The sequence below is a fragment of the Adiantum capillus-veneris genome, chromosome 22, assembly GCF_014529385.1.
Source record: "Adiantum capillus-veneris isolate H3 chromosome 22, ASM1452938v2, whole genome shotgun sequence".
In the NCBI taxonomy this organism is placed as follows: Eukaryota; Viridiplantae; Streptophyta; class Polypodiopsida; order Polypodiales; family Pteridaceae; genus Adiantum; species Adiantum capillus-veneris.
Window position 1 is genome coordinate 98643553 of NC_140952.1, and position 17762 is coordinate 98661314.

The following is a 17762-nucleotide window of genomic DNA, read 5'->3' on the forward strand; positions in this document are numbered from 1 at the left end:
TGGGTGTGGCTGCAGTGTACAAAGGGGGTCAGATGACCTAGAAAGATACAATGGCAGCATCTCCTAAAATTTAGGGAACTGCTATTTTGGGACTTGAAAATGTCTTCGCGTCATTACGTGCAGTTTGACATGGGGATCATTTTGTTACTATGTGGCCAAGTCAACAGAGGCTGCACGTGAGATGCACAAATGAGTGACACTTGGCACTCTGAGGCCATTTTACTACTTATAGAGAAGGCAAAAACGTGATTTTCAATTGTGAGCTCATTTTCAAGTTTCCTGTCACAGGTGAAGAGCTATGGAGTGCTTGCTTTCCCTCCTATGTACAGTGCGGTGCCAGGAGTGATGCCCTGCACGCTACGCACTGCCCTCTCTCTCCCCTATGGCAGTATGTTATGCCCCTCTAGTGGGCTTTTCAATTGACCAATGTACAGTTGTGTGGGTTCATGCGCGATTGCCGAGGCAAGAGCCTCTTGCACAGGTACTGGATTAGCTAACGGCTAATCCCCGCGCAGGTACAGGTGAATTCGGAGAGGTTTCACGCCAGAAATCTCTTGCACAGGTACTGGATTAGCTAACGGCTAATCCCCCCACAGGTACAGGTGAATTCGGAGAGGTTTCACGCCAGAAATCTCGTCCGATTCAAAGGGCAAGTAGCCCTACAGGTGCGGGAGCTCGAGGACTTGCTACGGATGCAACCGGCACGCGAAACGGAGCCCAAAACAGTGAATTACAGCCTGCTGTGTATTTTTGCAGGTTTAGGGTTTTGCCCCTAAACGGTCCCTAATACCCCCAGGAGGTTCGGGGACGCGAGGGGACCGCTGTACAGGTGATCTGGCGCATTTTCGGGGCTGAAAACAGAGAATTCAGCGTGCTGCAGATTCTCGCCAGGTTTTGCAAAGTGCCCGTATGCGTCGGGAAAGTCGTTCAATGCATGGGAATATTGACTGTGAAGGATCCTAGTACAGTTATGCTGCCGAAATCGGGCCGGAACAGTTGAAATTCAGCCAACCTTGTGCGGGGCAGCTTATAGGGAACCACAGAGTTTATTCCCTCTTTTAAGCAATAAAGAAATACCGAAAGGGGCGCCTAAGTTAGGGGCCAATCTGTTGTCGGTCTTCTCATACAGGTGCAATCTAGCAGCCTGTATCCCTTTCCCCTTTGTTGTGTCTTGAAAGTACAGGTAGAATAGACGACTAATAATGGGTGAAAGCTAAATCAAGGTTTGAAGTAAAGTCTACCGCCCTTTTTGGATTGAACGGGCCGGTTTCAGTCACGTGACATAATAATAGTGCCACTTAAGAGGTGGTTCACATGCAGTTTTGGGAATTCGGTTCATGCGGTCAAACAATGCTCATGTTGGTTACTGGATCATGATGCTAATGCTATGGGTTGTGCAATCAGAGGGTATGTAGCTTCTCTAAGTACGTGGACATGCACGTCTTGTGTACAGGCTCACAAAGGTGCCAGAACACATCCTAGGCTACCTAAACCCTAGGTACAACTTATCCACATGCACATAGGGCTAGATGTGCACGCGACATTCAGCATTGGCATTAGGCAACTAATTGTCCGATCTAGTAAGCAAAGACTAGAACGGATGGCCAAATGCTGCCTCATATGTAGTTCTACCAATAGCATTGGAATAGGAGTAATTCAAAATTGCTTGAACTAGCGGGAGACACTGCTCCCAATGAGACTGTTGATCATGCACATATGACTTTAAGACATTGAAAGCAATCTGATTGTAGATCTCAGCTTGACCATCGGACTGTGGATGAAATGCGGATGAAAAATTTAACTTAGTGCCAAATTTTCAAAGAGTGGTTGCCAAAAATGTGACGTAAACTTGACATCTCTATTCGACACAATCGACTTTGGCAAACCATAAAGGGGATACCAGTGCTTAATGAACAAACGTGCTACATCTTGTGTTGTGACTGTGGCCTTATAAGGAATTGACATGCAGAACTTGCTAACTTAGTATTCCTTGAATGCAAACTAGGTAGAAGATTAGTCACAAAATCCATGGAAATGTCCTGAAATGGACCTTTAGGAATAAACAGCGGCATCAAAAGACCCTACTGCTTACCCCTAGGGGCTTTTACTTTTTGAACACTGTGTGACATACTTAAATACGTCTTTTCGCATTTTAGGCCAATAAAAGAATCTTTTTTTTTTCTAAAATGGTATTCATGCCTCTGTGCCCACCCGTCAATGCATCATGTGCATCGTGCAATATGGCTTGCCTAAGAGAAGGTAACACACATAGACGGTGAAGAAAATACAAAAGACCTCACAAATTAGATAGTAGATGGGCCCCTTGGAAGCAAGAGCTTGCAACCGTTGCTTACCAAACGCAGAATCTGCATATTGGCTCTTCATGGTGTCAAAAGATACTCCTTGAATGGAGACCTCAACTCAAGCCAAGATCTGTTTTTTGCGACTTAACGCATTTGCAACTAGGTTAGCTTTACCAAGAACATATTCCATCAAACCACAAAATTGCTCAAAAAACTGAGACCACCTTACCTGGCGGTCACTCCAATGTGCACTAGGCATAGACTGGAACCACTTGAGGGCTTGATGATCAATACAAAACAATAAACTCTCTACCATACAAGAAATGCTACCATTGAATGTTTTAGAGAATGAATGATCGAGAGAAGTTCCTTATCATACATAGAGTAATTCTTTTCTGTTTTGTTTAACTTTCTACCGAGAAATGCAATTGGATGGCCATGCTGTTGAAGCACAGCGCCTATGGCGACGTTGCTCGCATTCGTCCAAACCTCCAAAGGGGTCATCCCAAGAGGCAAGGATGAGACACAGAACCTTAGTCACCGCAAACTTGAGAGCTTCAAAAGCCTCAACGACTGCCTCGGGCAAGACAACTCATTGACGGTGAGTCTTCATGTCGGAAAATGGTGACGTGGCATGACCACCCACGGGCAGAAACTGTACAAGCAGAAATGTTGACGTGGCACTACAGACATGTGCTGAGTGGCAAAAACTGTACAGACAGCAGTGCGAATCTCTGCATATCGCGCTAACATGCTGATGTGACTGTTGTACGGATTTTCGCAAATTGCGCTAATGCTTTTTCTATGTAGATTTTTGGGATCAGTTGCTTTTGGAACAAATTACTTTAGGGACTATTTGCTTTTGAGTTTAACTGCTTTTGGGGCTCTGCTTTTGGCATCCCTCGTAAGAATAAAAGAGCCCTAAGGGCCTCAGTTCTCAGAGCATCTGGACGCAGAGTCTGAGAGCAGAGGAGCCTACGGGAGTTGTACTTTGCTCTCTTGGCACGGAACTACGCCGGGCCGTGTTGACCAAATTGAATTGTGATTTTAAAGTTGTGAAGTATTTTAAGTGATTCTCTCTCTTTTGTCGCGACAGAATCTAGACTTGGGGTGCCCAAGTTTGTTACAGTGGTATCAGAGCATCAGGCGTGTGCTTTTCTCAAAGCATACCAATGCTATCAAATTGCAAACAGGCACTGTTGGAAATTTTTATTTGAGGTATCTTCGGGTCCCGACCCCGAACTTATTAGCCACTCCCACCCTTCATACATCGTGCATCAGGCGCGCTCCCGTCTTCATCGCTCTGTCTTACAGAGCATAAAGCCATAAAGAATCCCGATTACTTATGGATTCCAACAAAGATCAATCGACTTCTTCTGCCTTTGCTAATGCGGGAGGAGATCTCGAAGAAGATTCTCATGAGCAAACAAAGGAAGAGTACCGTCTACCTCGGCCTACTCAGTTCGAGATTGAAGAGATGGAACATCGATAACTGGTTGACGAGGCAACAAAGCAAATGATTAAATTTGCTAGAAATCCCCAATTTGCAAAACTTTTGACCTAGCAGTCAATGGCTGAAGTGCATAGTCAGTGGCAGAAAACCACCAAGTCACCAATCAAACTCGGAGGCAATGCACGGACATGGTGGTCCACTCTGTTGTTAAGGAAACAAGCGCCGACAAAGTGGTTGAAATTTAAGAAACTCTTTATTTCTTCACGGCTCACACAAGAGAACGAACGAGACCTGATTACTGACTGGAACCATGTTCGGATGGTCAAGACAGAATCTTTAGATTCTTACTGTGAAAGATTTTGGGAAATTTTTCTACCCGTTTCATCCTTTAAGAAGATCAAATTTAAGGAGTAGATTGAACGGTTTTGTTCTATGCTTCCCAAAGGAATTCGAGACTATTGCCTTGAAAGGAAGTCCGAGTCTATACAACAGGTGATGGGACACGCGAAGCGGGGATTTGCTATACATTCGGGTAAATTGACTTACCCATCAGATGAACCTTCAACAAGTCATAGCAGAAACAATCGACGAAGAGATAGATGACCTTCTCTCACAGAAGACGAAAGAGATGAATATTTCAAAACAGGAAAGTGTTTTGAATGTGGAGAACAAGGACATATCGCTACACGGTGCCCCAAAAGGGCACAAGAATCAGGATGACTGGTAGATTGAAAGAACAGCAGGACGAGGTGATACTCGTTCTAGAATAGATTTTTGAATTAGCATTAATTTGCTTTATGAATTATGAAACAAGACTTTTTTTTGGAAGATGATTTTAAAATTTTGAATAAAACTAATGTTTTATGAAAGAATGTGTAAATTCTGGAAAAAAGAGTAGAATTATGAATGAGATGGAGCAGTGACAGCTCCTGAATGAACCGGATAACAAATCATGAATCACGATTGATTCAATGGAATGAATGACTCGACCACTTTGTTCAGAATGAACTTAGTGATAAACTGGGATCCCCGGAAATGATTCTCGCACATGACAGTGCTTGAGGCGAATGACTACTTGCACACGACAGTGCTCGAGTCGGAAAAAATCTCTATAGACATGATCGCAATATGGGATTAGTTAACCCGATATCAATGAAGTTCGGAATGGATCTATATGTGGTTACTAAATACGTTGCTGGCAGTCATTGTCTGAGATTTGGAATGAATGTTTCTGTGATTGATTGTCATGTGATGTCCTGTGATGTCATGTGCAGTGATGTGACTGTCGTTTTTGTACATATACTAGATGTGTCGTGTCTAGTGCGTCGGTACTGACAGTCAGTGTCTCTACTAAGATAGTTTATGGCCTCTGTCTATTTTGCAGACGTAATTGAGGACGATTACAATTCTTTTAAGAGGAGGGTATGTCACAAAATGGTGACGTGGCATGACTACCCGCGTGCAGAAACTGTACGAGCAGAAATGTTGTCGTGGCAGAATGGACAGGTGTTGACGTGGCAGAAACTGTACAGACAACAGTACGGATCTCCGCATATCGCGTTGACATGCTGACATGGCTGTTGTACTCATTTTTGCAAATTGCGCTGATGCTTTTTCTGGGAAGATTTTTGGGATCAGTTGCTTTTGAAACAAATTGCTTTAGGGACTATTTGCTTTTGAGTTGCTCTTGGGGCTCTGCTTTTGGCATCCCTTGTAAGAATAAAAGAGCCCTAAGGGCCTCAGTTCTCAGAGCATCTAGACGCAGAGTCTGAGAGCAAAGGACCCTGCTGGAGTTGTACTTTGCTCAAAGATTAATATAAAAGAAATACCGAAAGGGGCGCTAGTCTTTGGGGCCAATCTCTCTTGGCGCGGAACTACGCCGGGCCGTGTCGACCAAATTGAATTGTGATTTTAAAGTTGTGAAGTGTTTTAAGTGATTCTCTCTCGTGTCGCGACAGAATCTAGACTTGGGGTGCCCAAGTTACACTTCACCCCTTTTAAAACATCAATCATTGATGCGGCAATGCGTGCAAAATTTTCTATATGCAAACTATATGCGTGACACAGACCTAAAAATGAATGCACATCATATACTGCTTTGGGCAAATCCTAATTACGAACCTATTCTACCTTTGCGGGATCAAACTTGACACCGTTTGCAGAAATAATATAACCGAGAAATAAAAATGGACGCACATTATATACTGTTTTGGGCAAATCCCAATTATGAACCTATTCTACCTTTGCGGGATCCAACTTGACACTGTTTGCAGAAATAATATAACCCAGATAAGTAGTCTCAGTTAGAAAAAAATCAGACTTCTTAGCTGCAATATATAGCTGACACTCATCTTAAATGGGCTAAAACCTTCTCTACATCCCGTTCACGATGTTCCCACGATGCAGAAATGATGAGAATGTCATCTAGAAAATAAATACACATGTCCATCATGTCACCAAAACGACCTACCATGAGACGGTTGAAAGTACCCACAACACCTGTCAATCCAAAAGGCATAACAACATACTCCCACTGCCCTCGCTCGGTGCGGAAGGTAGTTTTGTAGATGTCTCCCTTGAAGACCCTTATCTGATGATATCCATGGACTCTTGAGATTAACTTTGTAGAAAACGTCACGATTGTGATGTATTCTTCGTCTTGGTATTACCTTCTTGCTTGATTCTTTTGCAGATACGAAAACGCACGAGATCCGAGACTCCCGATTCTCCAAAGGATGTGTCTCTTCACCCAAGAGTCGCACCTGTTCGGCGAATAGCCATGCCTTTTCAGCAAACGGCTGCACCTTTACATCGAAGGGTCACGACTCTATAGTAGAGGGACACGACTAAAATTGGCCTAGAGTCATGTCTTTTGACCTATGGTCATGTCTGTTCAGTTTCTATATAAGAACGCCCTTGCAACACATTTCATGGAATCCAATCAATCAAACACAGAGTCTTCTGACTCGTTTTGAGTCTTGTCTCTGAGTTCAGTTCAAGTTTCTTAAGTCTTAATCATGAGTTTAAGTACTTAATTAAGGATTAGTAACTAGTATCCTTAGAGTGGTATCAAAGCAAAATTTTTCCGGGACTCGACGGGTTTCGAGCCTCTCACCCTCCCGGCTACCCTCTTTCCCCCTTTCCCGGAGTTGTATGGCAGCAGCCAACGGTGGTACACACACACAAACACATGAGGTAACTCCACATTTATTACTTCAGTTCAATACAATAAAAGACAAAGAGCTGTGTGTGCGCGCGCGCACGTACCCGTGAATGGTGATGCTGGTGGCCTTGCTATTGCCCTTTCGTGGGATGTCCCCTTTGGCTTTTGCTTGCACCTCTTTGCGCAAATAGCCACATAGCCAGCAGGCTGCCCCTTCGTGCTCACACCCCTTCCCGACGGCGTGCCTCTTCGCTTGCTACCCATTGGCGCATGAAACACTGGCTGAATTGCTGTATCGCTGGCTGGATACCTCTTCACGATGCCTCCTCACCAAACGATGCCATCAGCCTTGGGCTGGCTACTCGTGACGATCAGTATGTTTTTACGCAAAGTATAATAACCAGCAGCGCATTAGTTTTTTTTACCCCCCCTTATATTCACCATGTCCGGCCAACAACCCATTAATAAGATCATGTGAACATACCCTTCAAGTCCAACAAAACTTTTACGTTAAAAACTAACAACCATGACGAGCAGACACCGTTTCCAGAATTTGTACGTTGCTCTTCCTCCCAAGCGCTGTCTATGGAAACATTCACGCTGGCTGCCCCTTCATTAGCAAAAACCTTTCGCTGGTGTTGTTTTCTTACGTTACCAGCCAGCAGCGTATGAGTTTTTACGCTATTGAATGACTCCAATTATAATGGTTACATTGCCCGGCCAAAATTTTAATCCCATGTGAATTCACCTTTTATTGAGTTATTCCCATTACGTAAAAGACGCAACCCAGCCAGCGATCCAAGTTTTTTGAAGCTGTTCCTCCCCCATCATCCAACGCTGGCCTGGTGTGCATCTCTTGCCAGAGCCCAAAAGCTGAAAATCAAAAGCTTGAAGTTAAAAGCTTAAAATAAAACAAGAGATTTCTCTCTCTCTCTCTCTCTCTCTCTCTCTCTCTCTCTCTCTCTCTCTCTCTCTCTCTCTCTCTCTCTCTCTCTCTCTCTCTCTCTCTCTCAATAAAATAAAGCAAAAAGGCTTTCTCTCTCTCCCATCCTTTGCGTAGGAAAAGCATCGCCCAAAAGCTGCCAGCGCTGCCGTACATAACTGCCACGTCAGCATTACGGAATTGCGCAATCTGCGCCGCATTTTGCGCTAACATCCGTACAGCCTACCACGTGTCAGCATTTCGGGTCCTCTGTAGCAAGCCAGCCACGTCACCATTTAGGGTTTCTTGCAGGGGGTGTGTGTGGATGTGTATTGGCACGCCATGTCACTAGTTTGTGACATACCCCCCTCTTGAAAGCATTGTAATCGCCCTCGATTACGCCTACAAAACAGGCAGAGGCCAAAAACTGTCTTAGCAGACACTGACTGTTAGTACCGACGCACTAGGAACACACATCTAGCGCATGTACCAATCGACAGTCACATCAGTCGACATCACAGGACATCACAAGACATTCAACATTCATTCGGATCTTAGACTATGATTTATCGGCAATGTAGCTAGCAATCGCATGTAGATCCACTCATGACCTCATCGATGCCCGATTGACTAACCCCTATTGCAACCATGTCTATTCGAGATCATTCAGACCAAAATGTTGCAGTCATTTCGTCTATCAGTTCCTGCACTTAAAAACAAGTCAAGAGCAAATCAGTTTCATATTCCGGAATTCCATTTCATAAAGTCATACAGCAGAATACTATCAGCTCTCAAAATCCCTGAAGCTCAAAGAGACATCAGTGACTCTAGTATTCAAAATTTCAAGGCATCTATTGACAAAGGAGCGGAGTAACTCCCCTCTTGTGCGCACCAGATCTGCGGCCAAGCTAAATTCTGAGTTCCATTTGGAATAGACTATGCTAAACCAAAAGCTTGAAGGTAAAGGTTCACAATCTGAGTATCTGCTAGGTCCTCCTCCATCCACTTCGCATCCAATGCAGGATAGTTCTTGAATTCAACCAAGAACCGCCTTCTTACTGTACCCTGTGTCCTTATGTGCCAAAATCTGTTCAGGAACAAGGATCTCCTCGTTTTCTTCCACTTCGGGTTGCTCATCAGGCTCCCCATCATCAAGCACATCACCTTTAAAAGGTTTCAAGAGACTCACATGAAATGCATTGTGAATCCTTTAAGTATCAGGCAGTTTCAGTCGGAAGGAGACATCATTGATCTTTTCAGAGATCTGGAAAGGTCCGTAGTATCTCATACTAAGCTTTGGAAAAAGCCTCTCCTTTCTCTTCTTCTTTCTCAGGCGTGCCTTCTCACAAGTAAGAGCACCCAATCATCCTCCTTCAATTTAAATCGCGACGATGGGGATCCGCTGCCTTTTTCTGTCTTTCTTGAGATTTCTGCCAAGGCTCGCGGACCTTGGCAAAAGCCGTGTCTAAGTCGCGCGTATACTCATCAGCTTCAAAAATCTTATCTTTTGTGCTTAGGAAGGGTGGAACCTTCGCAGCACCTTCAACAATCTCAAATGGCGCCTTCCCCGTCGAAGAGTGTATCGTGTTGTTGTAGGCAAATTCAACCAAAGGTAGATACTTTTCCCATTGAGTCTTCTGATCCGAGATATAAGACTTCAATAAATCTAAAACCACTAAATTGGCAATCTCAGATTGCTCGTCAGTCTGCGGATAGAAAGATGATGAGAACTGCAACCGCGTGCCAATGTTCTCCCAAATTGCCTTCCAAAACAAACTCGTAAATCTGGGGTCCCTGTCGGAGACAATCGTCTCAGGCATGCCATGTAATTTGAAAATCTGGGCCACAAACAGTCTCGCTAAGTGATCCGGCTTGACTGTTTTCTTCACTGGAATGAAATGAGCCTGTTTGCTAAATCTGTCAATAACAGTCCAGATACCATCGTGACCACTCTGAGTTCTTGGGAGATCAAAAATGAAATTTATTGCAATACTTTCCCATGGGCGGGTGGGTATGGGCAAAGGCTGTAACAATCCCTATGCTTCATGCCTGTCAAACTTGACCTTCTGGCATACCAAGCACCTGCGCACAAACTCGTCCACATCCTTCCCGAGTTCGGCCAAAAGAAGTATCTCTCTACTCCTTTCATGGTGGTAGCAATTCCGCGGTGACCCGTAAAAGGCGAACAGTAGCATTCAGTCATAACCTTTTCCCTCAACGGCTGTGTAATGCACAAAATGGTTTTCCTCATCAAGTAGCCATCTCGAATGGAACATCCCGCTACTATCTCCCCATCCCGTATCCGTGTGAAAACGTCTGCAAAATCCGGATCTGTGGCATACCGGTCGATCATATCCTCGAAGCTCCTGTGATGTATCGCGGAAATAGCCAGAACCAACGGTTTCCAAGACAAAGCATCTGCCACCAAATTCTTATGTCCCTGAACATGGACAATCTGAAAGTGAAACTGTGACAAGATGTTCGCCCATCGCATCTGCTTTTCCGATAGCTGCTTTTGTGACAAGAAGTAGCGTAAACTCTGATGGTCTGTAAAGAAAGTAAAATCCGCTCCGAGTAGGTAATGCCGCCACTAAGTAAGAGCATGGATAACCGCCAGAAGCTCTTTCTCAAATCCGTGCTGTCAATTCCAACCTTTAGAACAATCGGCTCTCGTAAGCAATGACATGGCCTTCTTGCATTAAGACCGCACCCAGACTACGACCACAAGCATCACAATATACTTCAAATGTCTTTTGCAAGTCCGGCAAAGTCAAAACTGGTCAATTTCTCTTTCAAAGTCTGAAAGGCAATCACCTCTGTGGGTCCCTACAAGAAAGGGACTCCTTTCTGTGTCAAGATATGCAAAGGGGAGGCAACCTCTGCAAACTTTCGAATGAACCGCCTGTAGTACGAACACAGTCCCAAGAAGCTTCTAACTTCATGGACATTCTTCAAATCGGGCGAATCACAGATAGTCTCTATCTTGGTCAGATCCATCTGCACTCCTGCTGCTGACACAATGTGTCCCAAAAAGTGTATCTCCAGTAGGAAAAAATCACTTTTCTTTGCATTAATCACTACCTTGTGATTTCGTAATGCCTGAAAGACCTGAAGCAGATTATCTCTATGTTCTACCTCATTCTTGGAGAAAACAATGATATCGTCAAAGAAAGTGCCAACAAATAGCCTGTACTCTCGAAAAATCATGTCCATCATCCGGTTAAATGTCGCAGGAGCATTGGTTAGGCGAAAAGGCATCACCAAAAACTCAAATAACCCAAAAGTCGTCCGAAAGGCTATCTTGTAGACGTCTCCCGACGCGATTTGGATCTGATGATATCCACTCTTCAAATCAATCCTGCTAAAGCACAAGGATCCCTGAAATCTGTCAAGTATATCATCGATCCTAGGAATCGGAAATCTGTTCTTGATGGTGATTTTGTTGAGAGCTCTATAATCGATGCACATTCTCCCAGATCCGTCTTTCTTCAAAACCAACAACACTGGAGAGCAATACGGTGAATGCTAGGCTGGACAAGACCCTTTCCAAGAGGTCTTTCACTTGGTCCATAATCTCTTCGTTCTGTGCTCGGCTCACACGGTAAGGTGGCTGGTTCGGTGGTGTGCTTCCAGGAATCAGATCAATGGTATGATCTTCAGGACGAGCAGGTGGTAACTCGCCTGGCAGGCCCTCTGAGAAGCAATCGGCATGAGAGTGGAGAAAATCTTGGCGTTCTTTATCAAGTTCAGACATATTTGTCCTATCCTCATCACTCAACTCTTTCATAAAGATCGAGTAAACAAACAGACTGGATTTCATTAATTTAGAAATGGCCGAAGCCGATACAATAGGGACAGACTCGCTCTTAAGTTTTATATCGAGTACAATGGTTCTGCCCTTCTCTATAGTCAATGTCGCTTTCCTCGCCCAAAAGTCGACCACGGCGTTGTTCTTGTGGTACCAGGGAATTCCCAAGAGAACATCACAACCTTCCAAAGGCATTGTGTAAAAGTCCTCATGTCCCAAATACCCTTGACAATGCAACCAAAGTTTGCTAATGACAGGTGTAATGGCTATGTCCCTGCCGGGTGCCGCTAGAACAGCCTCCGCAAGTGGTCCCATCCAATCGGGAGTGATCTCGAGCCGCACCGCCAATTCCGGTGAAATGAAGTTGGCCTTGGCTCCTCCATCAAAGAAGATCAGGGCTTCTTGGTCTTTCACTTTGCCCCAAGCTCGGCAAAGTTCTGTACTCCCATCCATCGTGCTAGGATCGGTACCCACGCAATCAGGACCCAGTCATGTTTTCATCTTGCCTTTTCTTCCACGGTCCTCAGCTGCTCTCGAACTCTCAGGCCTTTCGTCGTCCTTGTCGTTCTGTTCTTTCTGTGTCTTTTTAGGGCACTTCGCGGAGATATGTCCAGTTTCCCCGCATCCAAAGCACTTCCCTTCCCTGATGTAGCGAGCCCGCTCCTGAGGAGTAAACTTGGGTCGTGCATCCTTCTTTCTGGGTTCCTCTTTCTCTTTCTACTTTCATTTGTCGAAGTCTGTTCGGCTCTTTGTGTCATGATCTCATCGGTGGGGTAGGTCAAACTGCCTGAGTGAATGGCAAAACCCCGTTTCGCATGACTCATCAACTCCTAAATAGAAGCTGACTTTTGTTCCAAGCAGTGATCTCGGATCTCTGTAGGTAGACCCAAGGTAAACCGCTCAATCTATTCCTTGAACGAGATCTTCTTAAATGAAGAGGCGGGTAGAAAAGAGCTCCAGAATCTCTCGCAAGAAGCGTCAACTGTATCCTTCTTGGTCATCCAAAGATGGTTCCAAGCAGTTCGTATGTCGCATTCATACTCTCAAGTCAACCAAGAAGAAATAAAAAGCCTCTTGAATTTCAGCCATTTAACTGGGGCAGTCTTGCTTAATAGAAGCGTGGACCACCAAGTTCGAGCATTCCCCTTAAAGTAAGAGGGAGCTCTCCAAATCTTAGAGTGCTCTGAGTAACGCCTCCCACGAAAGCGATGTCAAACTGCTGGACAAAGACAAAGCCTTCGAAGCATCTCTATAACCAAAAAAAGTGTCAAATTTAATTGATTGTCCACCTTCCTTAAACTCTCGGACTTTCTTGCTTTTGTCTTCCAGAAAGTCATACTGGTTGGCTTTATAAAAATTCTTCTTCTTTGCATAAAAGTTGCTATCGTCAGAGTCTGAACTGTCTGTAGACGAGTCCTCTGTAGAACTGTCACTCACGAGGCGAGATTTAGACTTCTTTGTCTTTTTCTTGCTCTTTTCGAAGCGTTGCTTTTTGCTTCGCTTTTTGCCTTTTCGGTCTTCTTCGCTCGAGTCAGATGAGCTAGAAGAACTGTTAGAAGAAGAAGAAGAAGAAGAAGAAGAACTGGGTACTCCTTCAAATCGAACACGCTTCTTCTGTTTCTTTGCCTTTTCAAATGTCGACTGACGACCCAAATAACCCGCGAAGTCAGTGCCTTTCTTCTGCTTTTTGCCGTGCTTTTCAGCTTTGTTTTGCGCGTCAAAAAGCTGAGCAATTCGTGCATCAACCACCTCTTCTAATTCCTTCTCTGAATACTTCTTGGGAGTAGGAGGTTTCTTGAGAGCGGGTTTTCGGGGTGGTTCTGTGGTTTTATGCCACTGCGTGTGCACCTCCTCTAAAGAGGTCTTGCTCATATATTTTACCATTTTCGGGTCCTTGGGCAAAATTAAGCATCATCTTTGTTGCGTAGCCGATCAATCGTTGACACTCCATCTCTCGACGCTCTGCCCGAGTAGGCCGAGGCGGGCCATACTCCTTGCCGGAATCTTCGTTGTGATCCCTTCCCGCATCTCCGAATGCAAAGGGAGTCGCCTGATCTTTGCCTGAAGCCATAGGTGCCGTGATAAAAAAAAATTGGGATCGCATTTCCCGTAGAAGAGAAATCGGCCGTGCTCTGATACCACTGTAACAGACTTGGACACTCCAAGTCAAGAATCTACCGCGACAGCACCAAATAACCACTTCAAAACAGTTCACAGTTCACAATTTATTCGACATTGGCCCGACGGAGTTCCGTGCCTAGAGATATTGGCCCCAAAGATTGGCGCCCCTTTCGGTATTTCTTTTTGTATTAATCTGAGTTCAAAGTACAAGAGTGGGGGCAGGCGCTCACACTCAGACTCTACGTCCAGATGCTCTGAGTTATGAGGCCTGCTCACATATTTAAAAGTACAAGGGATGCCAAAAGCAGAGCCCAAAAGCTAAAAATCAAAAGCTTGAAGTTAAAAGCTTAAAATAAAGCAAGAGATTTCTCTCTCTCTCTCTCTCTCTCTCTCTCTCTCTCTCTCTCTCTCTCTCTCTCTCTCTCTCTCTCTCTCTCTCTCTCTCTCTCTCTCTCTCTCTCTCTCTCTCTCTCTCTCTCTCTCTCGCGCGCACGCTTAATAAAATAAAGCAAAAGGCTTTCTCTCTCCCCCATCCTTTGCGTAGGAAAAGCATCGCCCAAAAGCTGTGTGCTCTGCCGTACAGCACTGCCACGTCAGCAGTACGGAATTCCACAATCTGCGCCACGTTTTGCGTTGACATCCGTACAGCCTGCCACGTGTCAACATTTCGGGTCCTCTCACCCAACCACGTCACCATTTAGGGTTTCCTGCAAGGTGTGTATGGATGTGTACTGGCACGCCACGTCACCAGTTTGTGACAGATTCCAATAAGCATAGTTACAAGGGACTGAGGGGACAGGGCTTAGGGGCGAGGGACGGCCGTGACCAAGCCGAGGACGATGTTCAACGGCTGGGAATGGGCAGCTGAGCACTTGCCAAGCGAGAACGCAGGTTGCCATGCCGGGGACGGCAAGGACAGACCGGAAAACGGTCGGCAGGGAACGGGCACTTTTTAAAATTTGAATTTTTGGCCGTTTGAAACGGTCTCAGCAAGGCAGCCCAACATCTGTTTTTGGGGGGGAGGCTATAAAAGCACCCTTTGGGTCTAGAGAGGCTCAAGCTTTCATTGGCAATTGCTCAAGGCTCAAGCCTCTCCTCTCTACGGTCTACCTTCGGCAAGCTCTACCCTTCAGTCTCTCTATCCTTGAGTCTCTCCTCTCTCTACCCTTGAGTCTCTCTACCCACTCTCCCTCTTCTACCCTCTCAACTTTGAAGCTCTCCTCTACTCTCTCCACACAAGCTCTCCTCTACTCTCTCTCCACCATCATGTCATCTCAAGCTAACTCCACTTCTCAAGCCGGCTCTTCTCGAAGGAGGCCCGTTGTGCAAACATGGTCGTGGTGGGATGAAGTCGACTCTTGGCAGTGCAAGACCATGGACATGCAAGCTATGCCCGTACAAGAGAACGGGTGGTGCAAACAAAGTGCGAGCCAATCTTCTTCATGAACCCTGTCACGAGGTGAAGTTTTGCCCTGGAGTATCTCCCGAGAAGAGGTTGGAGCTTCTTGAGAAGCTCGCAGTATATGAGGTCGCGGAAGCGGCCAAGAGGGGTCGTTTTGTTGCCGTTGATCCCTCCGCCACGACGACACCGCGAGAGCAAAGGCAAGCCAACCTTGGCTCCAACTCTCAAGCGTTCAAGACAAATGCATCTACATCGGGGGCTTCCATTGTGCATCGCCAAAGCACCCTCAACGAAAATTGGAATCCTAAATTGAAGGAAGAGGTGGATAGATCGATTGCCCGATTCTTCTTCCACGACCACATTGCCTTCCATGCTTCGCGGTGAGTTTCCCTTGTGACTTATGGCATATGCACATAGCAATCTCCCATTTTGTATTTCATTATGGGGTCTCGACTCTCGATTCTCCATACTAGCACAACATGCTCTATTTTGTGTCGAACCATGGTTACGAAAATAGGGGAATATGGCCCCTCTTATGTGCCACCTTCATCGGAGAGGCTTCGCACCACCCTCCTTGACAAAGAGAAGCTTGCCGTGGAGCAAGCGGCCCAAGCAACAAAGGATTTGTGAGAGACAAATGGCGTCTCTCCTTGTAGATGGATGGAGCGACACCCGCAAGTGGTCCATCCACGAAGTGGTGGCCTACTCTCAAGGGGAGATGTACTTTGTGGAGTCACATGTGACAATGATGCATTCGACAGTGGCCAGGCCGCGGAGATGCTTGCTGCGGAGTGGACAACCACCATAGAGATCATCGGCCCGGAGAATGTCCTTTGTATGGTTGCAGATGGAGAGGCACCAAATATAAAAGCGGGGACTATCATTGAGGGCATGTATCCCAACATCCATGTCACATTTTGCATGGCGCATTGAAACCGGCCTGTTTGATCCAAAAAGGACGGTGAACCTTAGACTTAAACTTTATTTGCTTTCACCCATTTAATTTGTCGCCCACTTTACCTGTACCTTCAAGACACAACAAAGGGGAAAGGGATACAGGTTGCTAGATTGCACCTGTATGAGAAGACCGACACCAGATTGGCCCCTGAATAGGCGCCCCTTTAAGTATTTCTTTATTCTTTAAAAGAGGGAATAAAAGCTGTGGTTCCCTACAAGCTGCCCCGCACAATCTGGGTTGAATACCATCTGTTCTGGCCCGCTTTCGGCAACATAACTATACTAGGACCCTTCACAGTCAGTATCCCCACGCATTAGATGACTTTCCCGACGCATACGGACACTTTGCAAAACCTGGCAAGAATCTGCAACATGCTAAATTCTCTGTTTTCTGCCCCGAAAATGCGCCAGATCACCTGCACAGCGGTCCCCTCGCGTCCCCGAACCTCCTGGGGTTATTAGGGTCCGTTTAGGGCTGAAACCCTAAACCTGCAAAAATACACAGCAGGCTGTAATTCACTGTTTCGGGCTCCGTTTCGCGTGCCGGTCGCATCCGTAGCAAGTCCTCGAGCTCCCGCACCTGTAGGGCTACTTGCCCTTTGAAGTCAGTATCCCCACGCATTAGATGACTTTCCCGACGCATACGGACACTTTGCAAAACCTGGCGAGAATCTGCAGCACGCTGAATTCTCTGTTTTCTGCCCTGAAAATGCGCCAGATCACCTGCACAGCGGTCCCCTCGCGTCCCCGAACCTCTTGGGGGTATTAGGGTCCGCTTAGGGCCGAAACCCTAAACCTGCAAAAATACACAGCAGGCTGTAATTCACTGTTTCGGGCAACGTTTCGCGTGCCGGTCGCATCCGTAGCAAGTCCTCGAGCTCCCACACCTGTAGGGCTACGTGCCCGTTGAATCGGACGGGATTTTGCACGTGAAACCTCTCCGAATTCACCTGTACCTGCGGGGGATTAGCCGCTAGCTAATCCAGTACCTGTGCAAGAGGCTCTTGCCTCGGCAATCGCGCATGAACCCACATAACTGTACATTGGTCAAATGAAAAGCCCACTAGAGGGGCATAACATACTGCTCATAGGGGGGAAAGAGAGAGAGCAGTGCGTAGCGTGCAGGGCATCACTCCTGGCACCGCATTGTACATAAGAGGGAAAGGAAGCACTCCATAGCTCTCAACCTGTGACAAAGCTGCAAATGAGTCTCCTCTCTCATTTTAGGCGCCCCCTTTCTGGCCAAGAGTAGCAGAATGCTCACGGAGTGCCACATGGCACACTTTCCGACTTTGGGCATTCCCGGCTAAACATATCTCAACTGGTGCATGAGTTGACTTTGCAACAAAGCAAAAAAATGTTCCTCTTGTCATTCCAGAGCTAATGACGCGAACACATTTTTAGGTCCAAAATAGCAGTTCCCTAAATTTTAGGTGATGCTGTCATTGTATCTTTCTAGGTGATCTGACCCTCCTTGTACACTACAGCCACACCAAGAACTGAAATGTAGCCTATGTAGCAAAGGATTCCACTTTGGCTAGTCAATGACCCCACTTTGGCTAACCATAGTCCTTGTCCAACCTTAGTGCTCTCTTGCCCTCAGACCTGAACTCTCTCTGAACAGTTCCACACT

The 17762-nt window shown here is 45.9% G+C and overlaps 1 protein-coding gene across 5 annotated transcripts in view; it reads right to left on the reverse strand.

Annotated features, from left to right (window-relative positions):
* Nucleotides 1-17762, reverse strand: part of LOC147429882 (TonB-dependent heme receptor A) — a 58854-nt gene that overhangs the window by 23963 nt on the left and 17129 nt on the right. Inside the window, exon 3 of one of the 5 annotated variants that reach the window (XM_086496073.1) lies at nucleotides 7410-7792. The exons of the other annotated variants lie outside the window; for them this stretch is intronic. The gene's annotated coding sequence lies outside the window, so the exon portion shown is untranslated. Of the gene's footprint in view, nucleotides 1-7409; nucleotides 7793-17762 lie in introns of those variants that run through there. 5 annotated transcript variants of the gene reach the window in all.